At 48.1% G+C, this 24363-nt stretch overlaps 1 long non-coding RNA gene across 1 annotated transcript; it reads right to left on the reverse strand.

The window, feature by feature from the left end:
- Window positions 1-1130: 1130 nt before the first annotated feature.
- Window positions 1131-23855, reverse strand: LOC132244242 (uncharacterized). Its single transcript, XR_009455834.1, has 5 exons — window positions 23035-23855; window positions 17151-17266; window positions 11243-11776; window positions 10947-11060; window positions 1131-5267 (listed from the first exon to the last, which is right to left on the reverse strand). It is a non-coding gene; the product is annotated as an uncharacterized LOC132244242 (long non-coding RNA).
- Window positions 23856-24363: the final 508 nt, after the last annotated feature.

A 24363-nucleotide genomic window follows, 5' to 3' on the forward strand; every position in this document is an offset into this window, starting at 1 on the left:
CACAGCACAGCTGCTGCTGGGCTCTCCATGGAAATTGGCCCCAGCCACACAGGCAGGGGCTTCTGGGAAATGGAGTCTGGCCACCAGCCAGATCCACTATTTTGCCCACCCCTTATTTAAGGTCTAGGAAGCTCTGTTTCGGAGGCTGTACCCCTAACGCCCATGCTCAATAGTTAGTGACGCACCTTTCCTCCCAGCATGTGTCCAATCCCTTTCTGTATCTAGTTGAACTGCCAGGTGCCACCACATCTGGTGGCAATGAGGCCCACACTTTAATTGCATGCTATGCCAAAAAGAACTTACTACCTCGGCGTTTCATTTTATGACCCGTAGTTTTTGTACTGTGAGAGACTGTAAATAGTGCATCCCTATTTACTCTCTCTTCCCCACTTAATATTTTGTAAATCTTTATTATATCTCCCTCAAGCACTGCTATTCTCTAAACAAAACAATGTTCCAGCAGTCTTGAAACTTCTTTATTGCCAACCACTGATGCCCTGTTGTAACCAACACAGTTCAAAATGAAATGTCCTTAAAAAACAAACGAAAAACAAAATTTTCCTTTAAACAATTTAAAAAGTTTGTCCAAGTTAAATTGTCAGCCTTTGTCCACAGGGCATGCGTGTGCATGAGTGGCTGTTAAAAATGGTATTTTTTTGATGAAATGTCTTACCAAAATACTTCCAACTAGTTCCTCCTGCAGCTCTGGAATCTCACTTAAAGCAGGAGTTTCTACTTAAGCTGAAGAGCTAGGTACCTTATTGAAGGAAGAACCACACACACCCCTTCCACCACTGGAAGAGGAAGTAATACTATGTTAGTATGGTGTACTGCTTGGATGATGCTCCTTAAAGATCAGTGCAAGATTGGGGGCCTTGATTGTCTATCACTGTTTTTGGACCAGGAGATACTAGATCATTTAAAAGAATCAAGGATGGCGGCTTTTGAAAACAAGTACCAACAGTTTGCAGGTAGTTTAGGTAGCTATGAAATCTGATTTATAGTACCTTTTAATCCTTATTTGAATTCACCTTGTGGGAATCCACAGTAATAAAACATTCTGCAATGTTACAACTGCCAAGCTGTTCAAGTTTCAAGTGCTATGTACAGAGAAATGCCATACATTCAGGTGGATTTTCCATTCATTTAGTCACACCACTATGAACCCTTTAACTATAACCTAGTTCAGTTGTGGGTTCTGTTTCTTGTTGTACATAGTTATATGTTAAATGAGAAACAAAAGCAGAAACAGATCCTTCCAAGGCTGCCATCCATCTGCTATGGCAATGCAAGTAAAGCTAACAAAGTTTGACATGTAAGTTTGAGGTGAAATTAAAGTAACAGTGTGAAGCAACAAATGGAAGCTGTTGATCACAGGATTTGCTTTAGTGCTTGCTGTAATACACACACTTACCATGTGAGATTGAGGAGCTTGCTCACTCACTGGAAGGGACAGGGAATTCACCGCCTTGCTTGAAATGCTTTATTTGAGGGGGGAGGAGGGGAGATATTGAGATGGGAGACCAGCAGATAAACTGGAAACCACAATGACAGGCACTCTTGAAAAAGCAAGTATACCAAGGTGCGGAAAGAGGCTGGACCTTGTGTTGAAGCAACGTGCAGAGGCTCAGAAGTAACATCTTCTACTCCTAGGTCGGCCACAGATTTGACATGTGACCTTGGGCAAGTCTCATCATTAATTTCTTTCTGGAACTATGTGCTGATTCAGAAGTCTAAGTACTATCACAAATGAGGTTGGCACTTAGAAAGCTCAAGTGTCAGTGAAAGCCAGAGACTTAAAGGCTATGGGCCTGGATCACTGTAGAAAATAAGATGAGATTCTATAGGTGCCCATGAGCAATCTGAGCTCCAGTTTCCTATACATTAAATATGGGGAGGCTATAAACATTATTTTCCTTATTGCCCATCTAGAAGGTAAATTCTTCAAGGCAGGGACTGTATCAAACTATGTATGTACAGCTGCCTAGCACAATAAGGTCCTCATTACAGTCTGGGGCTTTAGGGACCACCGTAGTAAATATGATAATTAGCTGGTTTTGTCCTGACAATGACAACTAGTGCTATCTCAATACAGCCCCTGCTGTCTCCAAGGAGGAAGGTAAGCTGTGCCAGGAGAAATAACCCTTGCCAGGCTTCCCCTCTCCATTGCAGTTCAGTTATGCTACTGGCAGGTTGGAGTCCAAGTCCTTTCCAACCTAGTGCTGCCACTTGAAGCACCTGTGTGCCCACGGGGGACTAAGAAGTTTCCTTATTTCCTAGAGCAGAAAAGCAGCAAGGATTTTGAATTCACCAAATAGCTCACAGAGAAATGTTAACCCTCCTTCTGCCACCTTCCCTTCTGTAGAGTAGTAACTAGCTGCATGAAAAGACCTACCGGTTGGGTGTATCTACATTAATGTGAAGCGATAAACCCTGGAGTTTATTGCTTCAGAGTTTAGTGCTTCCAGACATGCTGTTTGAATGTTTGCCCAGGACTGCAGCATGTTGAGCCAGATTGGAGGAGCCGTGGATGGTGGGGGGCCCTGGGGTCAGCCTGTAGGCCCAGGGCTGCTCCCCTCAGCTCAACATGCTGTGGCCGGGTTGCCTGGGGCATAAGGGTGCTTCAGTGTGGGGTTAGCCGTTAGGCTTCATTGTAAATAAAAGTTAAAAAGGTCACACATTCAATATACCATACAAGTGGAACAAGCTGTTTCCCTGCTATTCCTCCTCCTCCCCCTACCTCAAATTCCACTAGTACTAACATAATTTGTAAGGAAAGGGAAATTGGAAGGTTAAAAGAAAAGACTATTATGGATGCTCCACTCAGGTTGAACTGAATTATAGATCACTTCAATTAGAGTTAATTATGTTTCAGAATATTAATTTGATCTGTAAATCCATTGCTATCAATGTCAACTTCCAGTTGAAAGTCTGGGGGGTTTCAGTCATGATATCACTATGATGTCTTGCAGGGCATAGACTCTGAAGTAGCTGCATGGAATAGAAGACATGCAACAAACTAGAACTCTTGGTTCCAAAGTGATTTGCTGGAATGGAAGAGGAGGCCAATATGCAAAATCCAGGTCTGTGAAAATGCAAATACAATGCAGTGAGGGACAGAGGATATGGGAGACAACAGGTGTGAGACAGGTACATGGCGGGGAAAGGAGTGTTGACCTGGTGATAAGAAAATAGCTGGTAAAATGTACAGAGGTTACCTGAGGTTAACCAGATAGCAAACAGACATTGGATTTATGGCACATTATACCCTATATGTAGTCCAGGATGTTTTGTATCCACTAAATTTATGAAGTGCAGTTTTACCCCAATTTCCATGCCTGTAATTCTTCTGGGCAAAGAGATGCTCGCAGTGTTAATTACCCTTGTATTCATTCCCAGTGGTTAAGCATTAAAAAAAAAAAAAAAAAGGTCACTTTAAAAACTCCACTCTGTCAAGTACATGTGGGGAAAACATGTCTTTGCAAGTTTACTTAAAAATGACTGAAGACACTTGCAAGCACTGGCTCCAAACTTCTTTCTGATGAACAGGCAGAAAAGACATTTTTCCTAGACTGCCTGTGAGCAGCAATTAGTGCTGAGCAATAAAAACTCTCATCCAGTCCCTGGCAGTGCTGCTCTCACCATTGCAAGAAAGGAAAAGTACCCTCTCCCTAGGGACTATCATTATGGTTGACATTATATGAAAATGGAGACGTAAGGAGGAAAAACAATAGAGAACAACACAAGATCAATGATTAGATGCTTTCACACACAAAATTCTTCCTTTGTTGACACAAAATTATCCCACATGCCCCTTGCCAGATCAGCTCTTGCTCAGATTTTCTAGCAGTGCTCAGAACCCAAAGATCTGAGCTCTTCCAAAAATTGTTCCCCTTTTCTGATACATAAATGGGAGCTGAGCTCTCTGGAAACCTGCACTGAATGCATGCATTGGTGGTCCCTCGAGGTTGAGGATGACATCCATCAGGCTTGATGGGTCCTCAGGTGACTGAGGAGCCTGATTCTAGATGCACACGTTCTTTGACAAAGGGGGCATGTTGTTGCACGGGGGAGTGGGATTCGGAGTACTGAGTTGGCCTCTTCTGCTTCCTCCACCACCACCGTTCCACCTCACTATCATGTCATTGTGCCTCAAAGTGGCAGACACCTTGGTGGACCAGGTGGTGCCATGCTGAATGGTCAGCAGCTTGCTCCTCCCAGCCATTGGTGTCTATGCCCCGGTGCTTGCGCGTAACCTTGAGTTTGTCTTTGTACTGTTTCCTTTGGCATCCCTTTGAGCATTGGCCAATGGAGAGCTGGGAGAAGAGAATCTGGTGAGAAAGAGGTGGTTCTTGGACATCCAGACTCAGTGGCCTATTCATTGGAGTTGATTTCTCAAGAGCAAGGCTTTGATGCTGGTTGATGCAGCTTCATGAAGGACGCACATGCTGGTCTGGCAGTCCTCCTATTTGGTCCCCAGGATTCGATGCAAGCACCACCGGTCAAAACTCTCGAGGGCCTTAATGAGGTATGGGTAGATGGTCCAGGTTTCACTGCAGTAGTGGAGGGTGGTCAGCACAACAGCCTTATAAACCAGGACCTTCATCGACTTCCCAAGGTCCCTATTTTTGAAGGCACATTGTCACAGCTTGAAGGCAGCACCACTGGAGCAGCTGACCTGGTGCTGGACTTCTTTATTGCTGTTAGCCCATTGAGGGAGGTGGCTGCTGAGATATGGAAGGTGCTCCACGTACTGCGGAGCCTCCTCGTCTATATAGATAGTGCAAGGGATGTTCAGTTCTCCAGCAGGCCTAGGAAGAGTTTTTGGAGAAGCTTCATCTTGGCAGCATTCAGGGACAGGCCAAGTCTCTTGTACAAAGTGTTGAAGAGCTCTAGGGTCGCTTGCATATCCTGTGCAGAGTCAGCCATCAAGCAGCAATCAGAAGCAAACTTAAGGTTGTGGGTGTCCTTGGTGGTGAGCTTCATTTATGCCCAGAAGTGCCCAAGATGAAAAAGCTTCCCATCCAGTCGATACTGAATACGGACGCCAGATGGTAGATCATCTTGGATGAGGTGGATGATGACGGTCAGGTAGATGGTAAACAAGGTGGGGACGATCACACAACTTTGTTTGACCCCGGTCTGGATGTGGAAGGTATCAGGTTCAGATCCGAGTGGACTGAATGCATGGATCCCTATCTCACCATTCATTCATTCTCCTTTCTTTTATTACTACTAGCAAACATAGAAACAGATGTCCCTTAAACCTGAAAAACATGAATTTTTAAGACTTAAGGGCAGTGTTGCATTTGTAAGGAACAGTTTTTACCTTGAAAGATTAAAGGACGTTTCAGGTGGCTGCCCAGATGGAAATTAAAACTCCCCTCATGACTTTGTAAGCACTTCCTGTCTAGAACTGCTTCTCAATAAAAAACACCTAAGACATCTAAGCTCTTGCTCAGCACATAATGATCTCTCTGTCTACTGTCAGCCAGGTACTGGTTTCTAACTCATTACTGTAAAGTGTAATAATCAGGAGGGCTACAACACAGGCAGTCAGGCTTTTACTAGATGGCGAAACAGTGATCAAAAGCCGGAGATAGAAACCAGGAGGTCTGAGGCGGGCAGAAAAGAAATCTGAGGACTTGCGTTTAAGTTGGCAGACCCGGATGAGTTCCATCCCAGGGTACTGAAGGCACTGGCTGATGTCATTGCACGGCCACTGGCGGGAATATTTGAAAACTCGTGGTGCATGGGCCAGGTCCTGGAGGACTGGAAGAGGGCCAATGTGGTCCCCATTTTAAAGAAGGGAAGGAAGGAGGACCCAGGCAACTATAGGTCAGTCAGTCTCACCTCCATCCTTGGCAAAGTCTTTGAAAAAATTATCAAGGCTCACATTTGCGACAGCCCGGCAGGAAAAATTATGCTGAGGGGAAACCAGCACAGGTACGTAGCAGGTAGATCATGCCTGACTAACCTAGTCTCTTTTTATGACCAGGTTACAAAACTCCTGGACGCAGGAGTAGGGGTTGACGTCCTATACTTGGACTTCAGGAAGGCCTTCAATACGGTATCCCACACCATACTGTTGAACAAGTTAAGGGGCTGTGACTTGGATGACTACACAGTCCGGTGGGTGGCAAATTGGCTAGAGGGTCGCACCCAGAGAGTCATCGTGGATGAGTCGGTATCGACCTGGAAGGGTGTTGGCAGTGGGGTCCCGCAGGTCTCGGTGCTTGGACCGATACTCTTCAACGTCTTCATCAGCGACTTGGATGAGGGAGTGAAGTGTACTCTGTCCAAGTTTGCAGATGACACAAAACTGTGGGGAGAAGTGGACACGCCAGAGGGCAAGGAACAACTACAAGCAGACCTGGACAGGTTGGACAAGTGGGCAGAAAACAACAGAATGCAATTCAACAAGGAGAAATGCAAAGTACTGCACCTAGGGAGGAAAAATGTCCAGCATACCTCCTGCCTAGAAAATTACCTGCTTGGTGGCACGGAAGCGGAAAGGGATCTTGGAGTCCTGGTGGACTGCAAGATGAACATGAGTCGTCAGTGTGACGAAGCCATCAAAAAGCTAATGGCACTTTATCGTGCATCAGCAGATGCATGACGACCAGATCCAAGGAGGTGATACTTCCCCTCTATCGGCCTGTGGTCAGACTGCAGTTGGAGTACTGCGTGCAATTCTGGGCGCCGCACTTCAAGAGGGATGCGGATAACCTGGAGAGGGTCCAGAGAAGGGCCACTCATATGGTTAAGAGCTTGCAGGCCAAGCCCTATGAAGAGAGACTAGGGCACCTGGACCTCTTCAGCCTCTGCAAGAGAAGGTTGAGAGGCGACCTTGTGGCTGCCTATAAGTTCATCAAGGGAATTGGTGAGGTTTTATTCACCAAGGCGCCCTCGGGGGTTACAAGAAATAATGACCACAAGCTAGCAGAGAGCAGATTTAGACTAGACATTAGGAAGAACTTCTTCACAGTTCGAGTGGCCAAGGTCTGGAATGGGCTCCCAAGGGAGGTGGTGCTCTCCCCTACTCTGGGGTTCTTCTAAAGGAGGTTGGATAGGCATCTATCTGGGGTCATCTAAACCCAACACTCTTTCCTGCCTATGCAGGGGGTTGGACTCGATGATCTATTGAGGTCCCTTCCAACCCTAACGTCTATGAATCTATCACTGGCTTTGTAATCAACCAAACAAGGGAAGAGACTGAATCTGAGAGGAATTTTCCACTTGGCTGTCCAAAATAAAAAGGAATATTCTCAAAGGCTCTGATAAGCTGTCGAAAGCAGGAAGTGACATCCTGCTAGACAGATGACGAGAACTATGTATACAGAGATGATTAGATGGACCTTAACTTGGGTTTTTAGCACAAACTGGAGCAGAAGGGGCTGGATAATCTTTGGGGGCAGCACCATGGCTCAAAGACACTCCCGTGAGTCACGTTTCCTTCTGAGCATGGGAAGGGAGTGTACTTTATTCATTTGTTGCTGGCTTATACTAACAGCAAATGATGACAATACAGAGCTGTGCCCCAAGTAGGGAATTTTCTTTCCCCTTCATAGTTTCATAGTAGCTAGGGTCAGGAGGGACCTGACCTGATCATCTACCATGATCCCTGCCACAGGCAGGAATGAATGCTGGGTTCACAAGACCCCGGACAGGTGATCATCCAACCTCCTCTTGAATATGCCCAAGGTAGGGGCAAGGACCATTTCCCTGGGAAGCTGGTTCCAGATTTTGGCCACCCTAACTGAAAAATATTGCCTTCTGATCTCCAACCTAAACCTATTCTCCATCAGCTTATGACCATTGTTCCTCATCTCCCCAGGTGGTGCTGGGGATAAAAGAGCTCTGCCTATTTGCTGTTGAACCCCCCTGATGAGCTTGTAGGCAGCCACCAGGTCCCCCCTTCAGCCTCCTTTTGTTGAGGCTGAACAGGTTAAGGTCCTTCAGTCGCTCCTCATAGGGCCTGTCCTGCCACCCTCTCACCAAGTGAGTGGCCCTCCTTTGAACCCTCTCCAGGCTGGCCACATCCCTTTTGAAGTGCGGGACCCAATACTGGACGCAGTACTCCAACTGCTCCTGACCAAAGTCACATAGAGAAGGAGGATCACCTCTCTGGACCGGCTTGAGATGCACCTTTGGATGCATGACAAGGTCTGGCTGGCCTTGTTGGCTGCGGTCTGGCATTGGCGGCTTATGTTCATCCTGGAGTCAATAACGACTCCAAGATCCCTTTCCGCCTCTGTGCTTTCAATAGGTGAACTCCCCAGCTGGTATTTATACTGTGGATTCCTTCTCCCAAGGTGCTGCACCCTGCATTAGGCTACGTTGAACCCCATCTTATTCTCATCTGCCCACTTTTGTAGTCTGTCTAAATCTAGTTGCAGCCTCTCTCTCCCTTCAAGTGTGTCCACCTCACCCCACATCTTAGTGTCATCAGCAAACGTGGATAGCGTGCTTTCCACCCCCTCATCCAAGTCACTGATGAAGATGTTAAACAGTGGGGGTCCGAGGACCGAGCCCTGGGGTACCCCACTGCTCACATCTCAACAGATTGAGTACGACCCGTCCACCACTACTCTCTGGGTGTGCCCTATCAGCCAATTTTTTACCTATCCAACTGTGCAGGCATCAATGCCACAGTCGCTTAATTTATTGAAGAGGATGTGGTGAGAGACAGTGTCAAAGGCCTTCTTAAAGTCTAGAAAGACTACGTCCACAGTGACACCATCATCCAAGGATTTAGTTACTTGGTCATAAAAGGCAATCAGGTTGGTCTGGCAGGACCTGCCTTTGTTGAAACCATGTTGATTGCCCCTGAGCACGATCTCCCCTGCAGGCCCCACAGATATGCTCCTTGATGATTCTCTCCAAGATCTTCCCGAGCACTGAGGTGAGGCTTACAGGCCTATAATTACTTGGGTCCTCCTTCCTCCCCTTCTTAAAAATAGGGACCGCATTAGCCAGTTTCCAATCCTCCAGCACTTGGCCAGATGACCATGAATGCTCATTACAGCCCTGCCAAGGGCTCTGCGATGACCCCTGCCAACTCCCTCAATACCCTTGGGTGGAGGGCATCTGGACCTGCAGATTTAAAAATGTCGAGCCCTTCCAGAAGATCCCTAACTACATCTGCACTACTGACTGAAGACTTGATAGAGCTAACCCCAAGATTGTCCCTACCTCTGGTAGGTGGGATGTCCCAGTCCCTGTTCAGGAAAACAGAGGCAAAGAAACTGTTAAAAATATCAGCTTTCTTGTCTGGTGTGGCCACCAGATTACCGTTTGTCTCTTGCAGGGGCCCTACGTTGCCTGGTGCTCTCTTCTTGTTCCCAATGTACTTGAAAAAGGACTTCTTGTTTTCCTTAATCCCGGATGCTAGCGTGAGTGCCATCTCTGCCTTGGCCTTCCTAATAGCCCTCCTACACTCCTGGGCCGAGGAGGAGGACTCCTGCTTGGTGATAGTTCCTCCCTTCCACTGGTTATACGCCTCCCTTTTAATCCTAAGGCATTGCTGGATGCCCTTGCTAAGCCAAGGGGGTTTCTGAGCGCTCTTACCCCGCTTGCTACTTTCAGGGAATGTTATCCTTTGGGCCTGGAGGATCGCCCCCTTAAGGTACAACCATCCCTTGTGGGCTCCCATCTCCTCTACCTTCTGGGCCCTTAGTGCCTCCCCCACTAGTCTCCTAAGCTCATTGAAGTTGGCCCTTCTGAAGTCAAGGGCTTTAGCCTTTGTGTGAGCCCTAGACGCCCTGCATTCCATAGATTCATAGATGCTAGGGTCGGAAGGGACCTCAATAGATCATCGAGTCCGACCCCCTGCATAGGCAGGAAAGAGTGCTGGGTCTAGATGACCCCAGCTAGATGCATATCTAACCTCCTCTTGAAGACCCCCAGGGTAGGGGAGAGCACCACCTCCCTTGGGAGCCCATCCCAGACTTTGGCCATTCTAACGGTGAAGAAGTTCTTCCTAATGTCTAGTCTAAATCTGCTCTCTGCTAGCTTGTGGCCATTATTTGTTGTAACCCCTGGGGGCGCCTTGGTAAATAAAACCTCACCAATTCCCTTCTGTGCCCCCGTGATGAACTTATTACAGGTTATTCACATCCCATTTGAAGTGTGGTGCCCAAAATTGGACGCAGCATTTGAACTCGGTCTGATCGGCGCCCGATAGAGGGGAAGTATCACCTCCTTGGATCTGTTCTTCATGCGGTGGATAGTGAAATCCAGCAGGTGATGATCGCTATTGCCCAGGTGGTCAAGGACCTGCAGTCCCCTCACCAGGTCATCCCCCGTGGCCAGGACCAGGTCCAGCAAGGCGTTACCCCTAGTGGGGCTGTGCACTTCCTGGATAAGGTGAAGGTCCTATAATACAGCCAGGAACATACGCGAGTGGTCAAACCTGGCTGTCTGCTCCTCCCAGCAAATATCTGGGTATTTTAGGTCACCCATGACAATAGCATCCCATGACCTAACCGCCTCCATAAGCTGACTGGAGAAGTCCTGATCTAGCTCTTCCCCCTGGTTGGGGGATCTGTAACAGACACCCACCGTAAGGTCCCTTTTGCCACGCCCCCTCGTAGTTTGCCCCATAGCATCTCTGCCCGACCCTCCTCTAACAGGAGCCTATCCTTGATGATACGAGGTGCTCTTTGATATAGAGCACAACCCCCCACCTTTCCTGTCTGTCCTGTCTCTTCTATATAGGGTGTACCCCCGAATGCCCACTGCCCAGTCATAAGTAGGGTCCCACCAGGTTTCTGTGAGCCCTACTAAGTCTGGGTTCTTGCAATCAGGAGGCAAAGTTCCTCCTGCTTACACCCCATACTACAAGCATTAGTGCAGAGGCACCTGAGGCCTCTTGAGGGTTCTCGGGCTTTCCTCCCACTCCCAGGACAGTTGTGGCCCCCTACTCATTGGACATTGACACTTACCTGTTCTTCCCTTCCTCTCGTCACCCTGCGTGCTGGTGAAGTATCCTCTTCACTCAAAGCAGCCCCTTCCCCCAGTGAAGCTAGTTTAAAGCCCGCCACATGAGATCAGCAAACCTAGAGGAAAAGATATGTCTTCCATTAGGGGAGAGGTGAAGCCAATCCCACCCCAGCATTCCGTCTTTACAGAAACCTGGGTTGTTGTCAAAAAACCCAAAGCCTGCCTCGTGGCACCAGCTCTGAAGCAGCTGGTTAACCATGTCAATGCAGGCCTCATGATGCCTACCCCATCCACTTACCAGAAGAATGAAGGAAAATACCACCTGAGCTCCCATCCTCTTCAGCTGGTGTCCCAAGGCCTTGTAGTCCCCTCCATGATGTTATCCAGCTTGCCCTTGGATGCATCATTTGTACCCACATGGACCACAACCAGTGGGTAGTAGTCAGAGGGCTTGATGATTTTAGGAATGGTCTCTGCGACATTGCGAATCCTCGCTCCAGGCATGCAGCAGACCTGCCGTGACCAGGGCTCTGGGTGACAGTTTGCACCATCGGTTCCCCTCAGGATGGAGTCCGCGATGACCAGAACTTTGCATCTCCTTCTTGGGCTGTGACTCTTCTGAGCTGGTGATGTAGGTCAACCGGCTTCAATTCCTCTGGGGACCAGTTCTTCTGCCTCCTCCTCCAGGGGCCCCAGGGCTGCATACCTGTTCCCAAGGGGTGCCTGGGGAGCAGGCACACCAGTTGCTCAGACTGCCCTGCCCTTGAGAGGTACCTGCTGCCACCGATTAGTTGGGCACTGTGCACACGGGGTGTCTGGTGGATTCCTGTCCCTGCAGAGAATCGAAATGCAGGTCAATTTCATCCTCCGCCACCTGGATCTCCCACAGCATGCTCACCTCAGCCTGAAGCTCTGCCACCTGCCCCTCCAGAGCCTGAAGGTGCTCACAAGAGGGGCAGGTGGGGGAGTCACCAGACCTGAGTCCCACCCCAAGGCATCCCACCAGGCCACACCCACAGCTCAGTGGCAGGTGGTTGCCTGGCCCCACAAGGGCTCCGTCTGTGTGGCAGCCTCAGAGGAGCTCTGGAAGCATGGCACCATGTAGGCAGGACCCCTGGCAGCACTGTAGGACCCCTGGCAGTACTGAGGTGGAGCCAGAGATATAAGAAGCCATGGATATATGGAGTGAGACACAAACGGAGCCAGAGATATAAGGAGCCAGAGATGTATGGGGACAGAGAATATTAAGAGCCAGAGATACATTGGGGCCAGAGATATAGTGGGAGACAGTTATATGGAGCCAGAGATATATAGACCCAGAGACATCTGGGGACAGAGAATATTAAGAGCCAGATATATATTAGGGAGAGAGATATATGGGGACAAAAATATAAGGAGCAACAGATACATGGGGACAGAGATATATAGCGCTAAAGATATAAGGAGCCAGAGATATGGGGACAGATATTTATAGAGCCAGAGATATAAAGGAGCAAGAGATATGTGTATGTGGAGGCAGAGACATATAGGGACAGAGATATATGGGGACAGAGATATAAGAAACTAGAAGTATCTGAAGGCAGAGATATGAGGAGCCAGAAATATAAGGGGAGAGAGATATAAGGGGAGAGAGATATGTGGAGCGAGGTATATGGGGACAGATCTATATGGAGCCACAGATATGTGGAGGCAGAGATATATGGGGACACAGATACATGGGGACAGAGATAGAATTAGCCACAGATATATGGTGCCAGAGATAAGCAGAGCCATAGATATATGGGGACAGGGATATAAGGAACCAGAGATATATGGGGACAGATACATATGGTGAGAGAGGTATATGGGGACAGATCTATATGGAGCCAGAGACATATAGAGCCAGAGATATATGGGGACAGAAATATATTGGGAGAGAGTTACAGAGAGAGCCAGAGATAAGGAGCAAGACATATACGGAGTCAGAACTGTATGGGGACAGACGTATATGGGGAGAGAGATAATGGAGCCAGAGATATCTGGGGACAGAGATATCTGGGGACATAAATATATAGTGCCAGAGATAAGTGGAGCCAGAGGTGTCTGAAAGCAGAGATACACGGGGACAGAGATATATGGACCTGGTATATAGAGAGCCAGAGATACATGGGGACAGAGATATATGGACCTGGTATATAGAGAGCCAGAGATACATGGGGACAGAGATATAAGGAGCAAGACATGTATGGAGTCAGAAATGTATGGGGACTGATATATATAGAACCAGATATATATGTGGAGGCAGGGATATATGGAGCCAAAGATATATGGCACCAGAAATATATTGGGAAAAAGATATATAGAGCCAGAGATGTATGGGGAGAGAGATAAATACAGCCAGAAATATAAGGCACCAGAGATATAAGTCGGCAGAGATATATAGATCGAGAGATATACGGGGACACAGATATACGCAGCCAGACAGATTGATGGAGAGAGAGATTTATGGAACCAGAATTATACAGAGCCTGAGATATACGGAGCCTGAAGTATACGGAGCCCAAGATATATGTAGTCAGGGATAGTTAGAGACTGATATATATTCAGCCAGAGATAAATAAAGACAGAAATATATGGAGCCACAGATATATAGAGGAAGAAGTATATGTTTGCAGAGGTATATGGAGCCAGAGATATATCAAGCCTAAGATATATGGAGCCAGAAATATATGGAACGAGAGATAAATGGAGCCAGAAATATATGGTAGAGAGGATATGGAACTAGAGATATATAGGGGAAGAGATATATGGGGCCAGAGACATATTGAACCAGACATATATGGAGCCAGACATATATAGAACCTGAGATACATACAGCTTGAGACAAGTGGACCCAGAAATATATGGGGACAGAAATATAAGAAAACAGACATATCTGGAGGCAGAGATATACGGAGCCAGAAATATACAACCCAAGTAAAAGACAACAAGAAATTGTTTTATAGATATATAGGGAGTAAAAGGAAGGCCCAGGGAGGAATAGGACCACTGCTAAATGGGCAGAAACAATTGGTGACAGATAGGGGGGACAAGGCTGAACTCCTCAACGAGTTCTTTGCCTCAGTGTTCCTAAGTGAGGGGCAAGACAAGTCTCTCACTGGGGTTGTAGAGAGGCAGCAGCAAGGCACCAGACTTCCATGCGTAGATCCTGAGGTGGTGCAGAGTCACTTGGAAGAACTGGATCCCTTTAAATCGGCAGGCCCGGATGGGCTCCATCCGAGGGTGCTGAAGGCACTGGCCGACATCCTTGCAGAGCCACTGGCAGGAATATTCGAACGCTCGTGGCGCACGGGCCAAGTCCCGGAGGACTGGAAAAAGGCTAATGTGGTCCCCATTTTCAAAAAGGGGAGGAAGGAGGACCCGGGCAACTATAGGCCAGTCAGTCTCACCTCCATCCTTGGTAAAGTCTTTGAAAAAATTATTAAGGCTCACATTTGTGAGAGCCTGGCAGGGCAAATTATGCTGAGGGGAAACCAGCACAGGTTTGTGGCGGGCAGATAGTGCCTGACCAATCTAGTCTTTTTCTATGACCAGGTTACGAAACTCCTGGACACAGGAGGAGGGGTGGATGTCGTATACTTAGACTTCAGGAAGGCCTTCGATACGGTATCCCACCTCATACTGGTGAACAAGCTAAGAGGCTGTGATGTGGATGACTGCACAGTCCGGTGGGCGGCGAATTGGCTAGAGGGTCGCACCCAGAGAGTCGTGGTGGATGGGTCGGTATCGACCTGGAAAGGTGTGGGAAGTGGGGTCCCGCAGGGCTCGGTCCTTGGACCGATACTCTTTAATGTCTTCATCAGCGACTTGGACGTGGGAGTGAAATGTACTCTGTCCAAGTTTGCGGATGACACAAAGCTATGGGGAGAAGTGGACACGCCGGAGGGCAGGGAACAGCTGCAGGCAGACCTGGATAGGTTGGACAAGTGGGCAGAGAACAACAGGATGCAGTTCAACAAGGAGAAATGCAAAGTGCTGCACCTAGGGAGGAAAAATGTCCAGCACACCTACAGCCTAGGGAATGACCTGCTGGGTGGCACAGAGGTGGAAAGGGATCTCGGAGTCCTAGTGGACTCCAAGATGAACATGAGCCGGCAGTGTGACGAAGCCATCAGAAAAGCCAATGGCACTTTATCGTGCATCAGCAGGTGCATGACGAATAGGTCCAAGGAGGTGATACTTCCCCTCTATAGGGCGCTGGTCAGACCGCAGTTGGAGTACTGAGTGCAATTCTGAGCGCCGCACTTCAAGAAGGATGCGGATAACCTGGAGAGGGTCCAGAGAAGGGCAACTCGTATGGTCAAGGGCCTGCAGACCAAGCCCTACGAGGAGAGACTAGAAAAACTGGACCTTTTCAGCCTCCGCAAGAGAAGGTTGAGAGGCGACCTTGTGGCTGCCTATAAGTTCATCACAGGGGCACAGAAGGGAATTGGTGAGTATTTATTCACCAAGGCGCCCCCGGGGGTTACAAGAAACAATGGTCACAAGCTAACAGAGAGCAGATTTAGATTGGACATTAGGAAGAACTTCTTTACAGTTCGAGTGGCCAAGGTCTGGAACGGGCTCCCAAGGGAGGTGGTGCTCTCCCCTACCCTGGGGGTCTTCAAGAGGAGGTTGGATGAGTATCTAGCTGGGGTCATCTAGACCCAGCACTCTTTTCTGCTTATGCAGGGGGTCGGACTCGATGATCTACTGAGGTCCCTTCCGACCCTAACATCTATGAATCTATATGAGGAGTGAGATATAAGGAGCCAGAGATATATAGAACCTGAAGTACATGAAACCTGAAATATAATGATCTAGAGATATATGGAGCCAGAAAGATATAGAGCCAGAAATATAAGTAGCGAGTGATAATTAGAGCCAGAAATATATGAAGCCAGAGAAATATGGAGCAACAGATATATGGAGCCAGAAATATTGGGAGCAAGAAATATGTAGAGCTAGATATACATGGAGCCAGAGATATGTGGAGCCAGAGATAGCTAGAGACTGAGATTTATTTAGCTAGAGATATATATTTCTTGGTCCATATAGAGCCAGAGATGAATGGATCCAGAAATACGTAGGGCTGGAGATATCTGGCACCAGAAGTATCTGGAGCCAAAGACACACAGAGCCAGAGACATGATTTCAGAGATGGATGGAGCCACAGGTATATGGAGGCAGAGATATATGGAGGTTGAAAACTATGGAGCCAGAGATATAAAGAGCCTGATATATATGGAGTTGGAGATATATTGAGCTGGATTTTTATGGAACCAGAGATCTATAGCATAGTATATATATTGATCTGTAGTTTTATAAGACCAAATGTATATGTAGCCAGAGATACATGGAAGCAGGTATATATGGAGCCAGGGATATAGGGAACCAGGGATATACTGAGCCAGAAATATATAGCGTGGGACAAATCTCTACTTTATTGAAACCAGAGTTATATACAGCCAGAGGTATATGGAGCCAGAGGTATACAACGTGTGGGATATATAACGCCAGAGATATATGGAGTCAAATATATATGGAGCTGGAGTTGTATGAAACCTGAGATAGACAGACCCAGAGATATATAGCGCAGGGCATATATAGATCGGGAGTTTTATGGAACCAGAGATTTGTGTAACCAGAGATATATAGAGCTGGAATTTTATGGAACCAGACATATATAGAGGCAGAGATGTATATAATTATAGATACATGGTGCCAGAGATATACAGAGCTGTAATTTTATGGAGCCAGAAATATATGGAGCCATAGGTATATAAAGGCAAAATATATAGAGCCAGAGATAGATGGAGCTAAATAGATAATGAACTGTAATTTTGTGGAGCCAGAGATATATGGAGTTGGAGATGTATGGAGGTAGTGATAAATGGACTTACAGTTATATACAGCTAGAGATATAGGGTGCTAGAGGTATAGGGAGGTAGAAGTAAATGGACATAAAGGTATATGGAGATAGAGATATATGGAGATATATACAGATAAAGATATATATAGAGAGAGATAGGCACACTGCTGAAGAGCTGTTGTTGCTTAGTGGCTTGTTATAGAAGAAAAGGGAGCTGCAGTTGTGCAGCCACATGAGCCCAGGCATGCTCTCTCACACAAGAGTCATCCTCATTTTCTGACGTACAACCAGAGCATTCCCATAACGTGGTACATACCTTTCATTAGGAGGTTGGACTCCGCTGGGCGCTGTATGACTTTTGAAAGAAGCCTTGCCGTTTTCGTATGGAGAATGAAAGCAAATGGAAGAGGTTCACAAACATTGAGGACATCACTGTGAAAGCAACAAAATTGAAAATTACAGCAATTACTGGCAAAGTGCAATTCAAATACTCAGGAAACACCAAAATGTTTGCTTACAGTAGTATAAAATGACTGGCTTCCAAAAAAATGGAACACTTTTTAAGCTATTTTTCAACCACTGTGAGTTTCTGTACATCTGGTCCATAAGCACACTTGAACAGGAAGCACGGGAGCGGGAGTCCCAGGAAGCTGGAGACCTGGGGTAAATTTGCACGGCTGTCTGCGAGACCAGCATCGATCCCATGACAAACGTGCATGTGGCAGACTGATCTTTCCCAAAATGGAAGTTCTCTCATCCTCTTGGGCCTTGGCACCTTCTGGGCAGAGAGGTACCTATACTTAGCCCCATCAGCTGGAACTCAGCCAAAGGCAGGATATATAGCTGCATTTGTACAGACTAAATTAATCCCGAAATCCATAGGCATCCATAAGGAGCAGCTTACACCATCACATGCTGCTTTCCAGAAACCCTCTGACACTGCATTGAGTCCAGTCGGCTCCATGCAAAAAAGCCCCTCTTGTTTTCCCTTCCTACCTCAGCTGAGGTGCCGCCAACTTCAGCCTAACCCTGAGACATCCCCCCCCACCCCACCATGAAAGGGAAGAAAAGGGCTAAAGCCTCCGTCCTGCACCACCCCCAGGCAGGGTGCACTCTGGGCTCCTGTCACCACAGACACCCCCAAGCATAAAATCCCCATTGGGAGATGTCACCTCTCTACCACCAGCACTTAAGCTAACTGAAAGAGCGCCAGCAGCCTCGGGCACAGCCACAGACAGGATACACCCTGAGCAATAGCCTCTTCATAGAAGGGGGGGTGCAGACCAAGGTTCAAAGAAAAGGATGATACCAGAACAACCCAGGGAGAAAGGACAGGCAGCAGGTGTGGTGACACAGTGCCAGAGCAGCAGGGGAAGCACAGCAGGAGGAGGGATGCGAGGGAAGAGGAGGCAAGTGCCAGCAAAAATGAAATGGGGAGGGCTGAAATTGGGCTGAAACTCCAGGAAGGGCCAAGGGGCAGGAGCTGAGGGCAGGGAAAAGGGGGAGAAGGTGCCAAACCAAACAGGGGAGTGAGGTAAGACAGGGGGTTTAATAAAGAGAGAACAATAAACGGGGACAGGGAGAAGTGTAGCTGCAGTAGCATCCCATGTTTCACATACGCTAAAGGCCAACACAATTGCACTTCCCTCAGCAACCTTCAGCCCACCACCAGTTTCAAGCCCCAGCCCACAGCCAACCAAACTAGGGGCTGCCTGTGTGCGCATCCCGAAACCAGGCCCATGGGTTACGGGCAGTTGCCACCAACTGTGCCCGCACACCCCTTCCCAACACAACACCCAGCAAATCCCATCAGGAATCCAAACTCGTGGACTCCAACCATGTACCTGTGAAGTGCATGTTGTCCATGCCAACCCCCACCCCTCGTGGTGCACCAAACACGTTACGATTTGCACCTGGTCTAAGCTCCGAGATGCAGCCAAACAATCCTTGCATCCCAGTTCCATCAAACCTCTGTCCCCAGCACTGCCAGCCTTCACTCCTACTGCCATGACAAGGCCCTCCCGTGTGCACTCCACTAAGAAGGAGCCCCACAGGGAGCTGTCAAACAAGCTAGCCTACGACTATACTAATTTTAACCCAACAAGCCAGGACTCCCCTGCCATGCAGAAAACCCCACCAGGTACTAGGTAGGGGACTGCGCACAACACAACAACACAGGGCTACAACCTGTCCCACACCCAGACCAAACAGCTGCCCCATCACCATCCCCCAGCCCAACCAGCCCCACTCACTGCCATCACGCAATGTCTACTTCAAACCAGAGATGTTCCTATCCCTGTCCAAACCCAAATATGGCACCCAATCCAGACAGGTCTCCAAGCCCTATCTCCATACAACCAATCAAGGCATTCTACCAATTAGTTGAGCTCCCCAGCAACATAGCCCCCTCACCTCACCTGAGTATCTGGCATGACCCAAGAACATGTTGTCTCTTCCCTGAACACCAGGTTTAGACTCAATCTCCTGAGGACCCCTCTTGCAACCCAAGCCCCAGGCCACAGCCAATGTCACTGCCCCAGCCACTTCTCAAAGTCCTCAGGCTGCAGGAAAATAAGCCCCAGCAACAGACTCCCAGTGTAACTCCAGGATGCTCCCAACCAGTCAAGCCACCTCATCACTCTGAGCCCACAAAATCCAATTAACCGATGCAGAAGCCCCCAAGCTTCCTAGCCTGCTCCTAGCTCAAAAAGGCTCCAGGCTCACACACCAAAGGAGCTGAGGCTCTTCTCTCAAAGCCTCAGAGCTCCTGCCTCCGGACTCCTGAAATACAGCACGGATACACCCTACTGCTTGAGTACCCAGCGTGCCCCAAAGTCTAGTCAGTGCCCCCACAACTACATCCCAACCCCAACAAGATGCCCCACAATCCTATGCAGGCTGCAGCCATCCCAGCCAGCCCCCATCCTTTGTGGAAAGCTTCCCAAACTCCCCAATGCATCCAACCAAGCCACGGCTCTGATCTCTCCTACCTCTGCCCACAGTCTGTCCCAACCAAATACCAACCACCCTTCCTGGCCACAGGTGGCACCAAACCAGGCTAGGGAAAATCAAATGTCTTTTTCTAGTGCAGTGACAGTCTCAGAAGCATCCTAAACAGGCATGTCTTCGCCTCACAAAGAAACCATGCCATCAAGTGCACACCAACACTGAAGGATGCATATCTTAGTACCAGTGCACCACTCCTAATTCAAGAACATGTCTCAGGGGCAGAGTTATGTTTATGGTACATATTTAATAAATAATTCAGTGCCTAATTATTTAATAAATAATGCAGGTGTTTATGGCCCCAGGTATAGGAAAGGCTAGGCAACCAATTCATTCCATCAAGTGTCAGGGGTCTTACACATCCACCCAAAAAGCAATCACTTCATAGTGATACCTATCTTTTTCAGGAAGCGGGGCACACTGCTTAAGAAATGTGGGTACAACCAGGACATTACTGACTACCTATAACAGACAAGAGAGCTGCAGTGATGCAGCAACATGAGCCCCAGGCATGCTCTCACGCAACAGCCATCCTGCTTCCTGGACCTACAACCAGAGTGTAGTCCAGTAAAATGTGCTATCTACCAAAATATGCCATTTGCCCTATATGCTAAATATCACCCTCCCTAAGTACCATATCCTCCTTAGACTTGCAGCATAATGCAACCCTGCACTGAAGTAACTAGGGCTGGACACAAAACCTGACAGTTTTGTAAAAAACAGCAGAAATCTTACAGGTAAGCTTTCAAAAAACATACTCCTCACTTTCCAATACCAGTGCAAGGCATGTCTCGGTCTCCCCACAATAAATGCCACTAATGACCATACCATGTTTCAGCTGCTCAAGTAGACTAAGTCCGGTGCTCCAATACATGAGGATTTTTTTTAAGGAAATACAAATCAAGGGAGAGATATTCAGGCCATAGTCTCAGGGCTACCCATGAAACTGAAAATGTTGCTGAGGAGCAGGGGTACAAGAAGGCTGTTCCAGAGGACAGACTGTACGTGGCCAAAGGGTGCCCTTTAAGGCTCAGATGCAAAACTGTCAAGACAAACTGCCACGTCCAGCCTCCAATAACCTGCCTATTGGAAAGGCTGAACTCCTCTGGGGGAAAAAAACACCACCATCCCACCGATCCATTCTCCAGTCTTCCTTGCAAACAATGAGAATGCAAACCAAACCTGGTGTTTTAGTTCTTCAGAAGTGCAAGGGCGAGTAGACTTTTTCAGACACCGGGTCCCCACTGCTCAGCACTAATGCTCGTACAAGTTGAACAGGAGCTCACATGAGCAGCAGCGAGGAAACCGGAACGGACCAAAAAAACCCCCTCCTTCTCTCGGAGACACTAGCTACTATGACAAGTACGTCTGCGGGGCCTACCAGAACGGGGCCCTGATCTTTGGCCCTCTAATGATACAATACAATCAGTACATGAAAATGGAAACAGGAAGCCAAAAGGTGTGAGGACATACCCTCTGAGGGCAAGGAAATCAGTAGAACAGAATCCTAGAAAAAAGTAACAGCTTAAAAATCAAGCAAATATACTGCATGTTATAAAGAACAGTGTTCACAAGTTTTACGTAACACCACAAATGGTTTGGGAAAACAAACCAGCCCAAATTCAGGCCATTACACTGATAGCCTGAACTTCCAATGAGGGTGGCATTTCAAAGCCCCAAGTCCCTCCTAAATACAGACTGGGGAGGAACGTCCAGCATCATGCAAAGTGGCAAGATTTTCTTTTCCTAACGCATAAGAGGGGTGTCTGCCCAACTGCTTTTTGGCAGACTCCGACAGAAATAAAGATCACAGCTATCTTTCTCCTTTGGATTAACTTGGGTTCAGAAGCAGGATGGAGCCACCATACAGTATGTTGCTGTGAGTAAATGGTCGAACCTGCACAACTTGACTATAGCAGGCTATCAGTACTTTGCCGTGAAAGAAGGGTTATTAGGAATACCACACAGAAGGTACCATGGGACACCTCTTTCCAGAGCTTTACCAATGAACCCCTGCGGGGCACACAGAAACATCTGAATAAAGCTCCCACTCCCAAGGGCAGCAGCATTGAGCAAAGGCCAAACCATCCAAGCCCTTAAGTTGGTGGGGATCACTGGATGAGAGACCAAGAGGGAATGCAAAGCAAGTGTAACTTTCCGTCACCACCGAGGGCTGGGTTCAGATTCTGGGGCCGAACATCACCTTCCTTGCCCTGGCTCTAGCCCCAGACAGAAAGCCAAGAAAGTATTTTCTGACTGGGTGCTCTAACATTTACAGGCTCCCCACCCCCACCAGCAAATATTCCATGGAGACAGGACTTGTTATAGGGACAAACTCAACAGCACCAACTAAAGGCCACCCTAACTATGACACATTCAGCAAAACCAAAAATAGTTCACTCTTGGGGACTCACAAGGCAACCCAAGGGAGGTGCCACTTGGCCCAGTTAGTGTGGAAGGGAGGATCACCCACAGCTGTCCTTGTGGGGCTCTGGCAGCTACACAACCCAAAGCACCAAGTGCTGAGTAGGGAGGTCTGCACCGTAGCCTAGGCTACACCTTGTCAAGTCATCCCTGTTCCTCCTTGCTCCCCATCTACTGCTCTACTGTCTCTGCCCCAGGGCTGTTGTCCCCTGGCCCTGCTTGGGGACCCCCCTTGGTGCACTATGTGCCAGTCAGCCTCATGAACAGTCTTCTTCCCTGTCCTGATTTCCCCCCTCCTGCCTCGCCTCCTATTCTGCCTCTACTGTACAGTCCTTGCTCCTGTCTTTATTTCAGTCCTGGCTTCTTTTTCCCCCTCTTCTTTCTTTTTGTACTTTGGGTAGAGACTGGCCTTTTCATGAGGCTGTAGTTGGTAGAAGCTTGGGGACATTCAGGAGCTTCATTTAGAGGGTGAAGGGTATGGTGGCATTAGCTTGGTTGTATATAGTGTGGAGGCTTGGAGAGGGCAGGGTGTTGGGCTTTGACGGCTACAGGGCAGGGGGTTGAATAGTAGTCAGCTTGGATGGCTGCTGCTAGGAGGTAGGGTGGTGTATGTTTAGTAGGACTAGCTGATGCGACAGCATGGGCTGTGTAGGTTAGTGCAGCCTTGGTGCTCAGGTAGATGGGACTGCTTGGAATTGGTGGTGATGGATAACTGAGGGCAGTGCAGATTCTGAGCTTTACAGAAGAGGTTTGAATTAACTGTGTATAACCTTAATGTTAGGGCTGATTAGAACGGAGTAGGGACCCATGGGCATTATGCCTCTGCTGCTAGCTTTCGCTGGTGAAGGGTAGCTTTCACTTTCTGCTCCAAGTTGACACACAGAGCATGAACAACACGCATTGTACCTCCAGCCTTTGGTCAAGAGCTTTCTGGCTTCTTTCATCTGAAGGCAGGCTCTGAAACACAAGACAACACAGATGTTAAAACCTCAGCAACAGACTGCAAGCAAAGGAAGAGTAAAGCTCACTCAACTCTGTCCATGCCTCCTTTCCCCTCCACCTTACTTCTTTCTGACCTTTCATTTGTGAGAGAGAAATCCACCTGTACATTGTACCCACTAAAATATAAAGCAGATAGACAAATGTTTTCTTATTGTAAAAAGAAAAAAAGTGACACGCACTGTGTGTTACATAACAAATATGTGGACTAAATCCTTATACAAGGACAAGTGTCCAACAGACTTTTTGATGGCTTCTATCTCCAGCTCACTCTTCTGTGCTGGGTACAGTATATCTCAGTGATGCAAGGACACACATTCAGCCCAGGCACTCATCTCTGCAGCATTTGCATTCTTGAAGCTGGAATCTGTTCCTTGCACATAGTTACAAGCTTTGGCCCAAAGGTGCACAATTAGTTTGTGTGAAACAGGCTGAACAGAAAAGTTTCCATGGACAGGGTAAAAGTCAAGCCATACATTTTAGGCGTAAAATGTACACGTAAAAGGTGAGCTGCAAGGTAGCAGGGGATGCTACTATATGCAGCTTTCTGCCATGGTTTAGCAGATGTGGGGAGCTGACTGAATCCCAGGCCCTGTTCTCTCCACCCCTGCCCACAGAGCCAGGCGCAGTCACCAAGGGGCTGGCCGTCCTTCTTGCTGTCCTGGAACCAACAGTTCTTGAAGGCGGGCTGTGGCTGCGCTCACATGTCAGGTCCCCAGGGCCACGGCACGTGCAGCACTCAAAGCACTCCTCCTCAAATTGGGCGTCTCCCACCTGTCAGTGGGGGATGAATGGGAAAACAGGAAGGAACATGCAGAAACACTCATGCAGATCCCACTCTGGGTCCAGGACGACTTGTTATACTCAGCCACTCTCCCCAGGCCAGAGGCAGTTGCATCTCAGCTCCCTGCTGCACTTGGTGTTGCCCTACTCCATAGCTGGCTGCAATGGGGCTGTGCTAACTGCAGCTGTGCCCTACCCCACACCTGGGTGCATCCAGGCCCCTTTCTACCCCACCATGCCCCTGCCAGCTCACCGGGTGGTAGGTGCTGCTGGGCCAAGGCAGCTGTAAGCTGAGGCCAGGATGCAGTCGGTTCCAC

Source organism: Alligator mississippiensis, chromosome 11, assembly GCF_030867095.1.
Source record: "Alligator mississippiensis isolate rAllMis1 chromosome 11, rAllMis1, whole genome shotgun sequence".
In the NCBI taxonomy this organism is placed as follows: domain Eukaryota; kingdom Metazoa; phylum Chordata; order Crocodylia; family Alligatoridae; genus Alligator; species Alligator mississippiensis.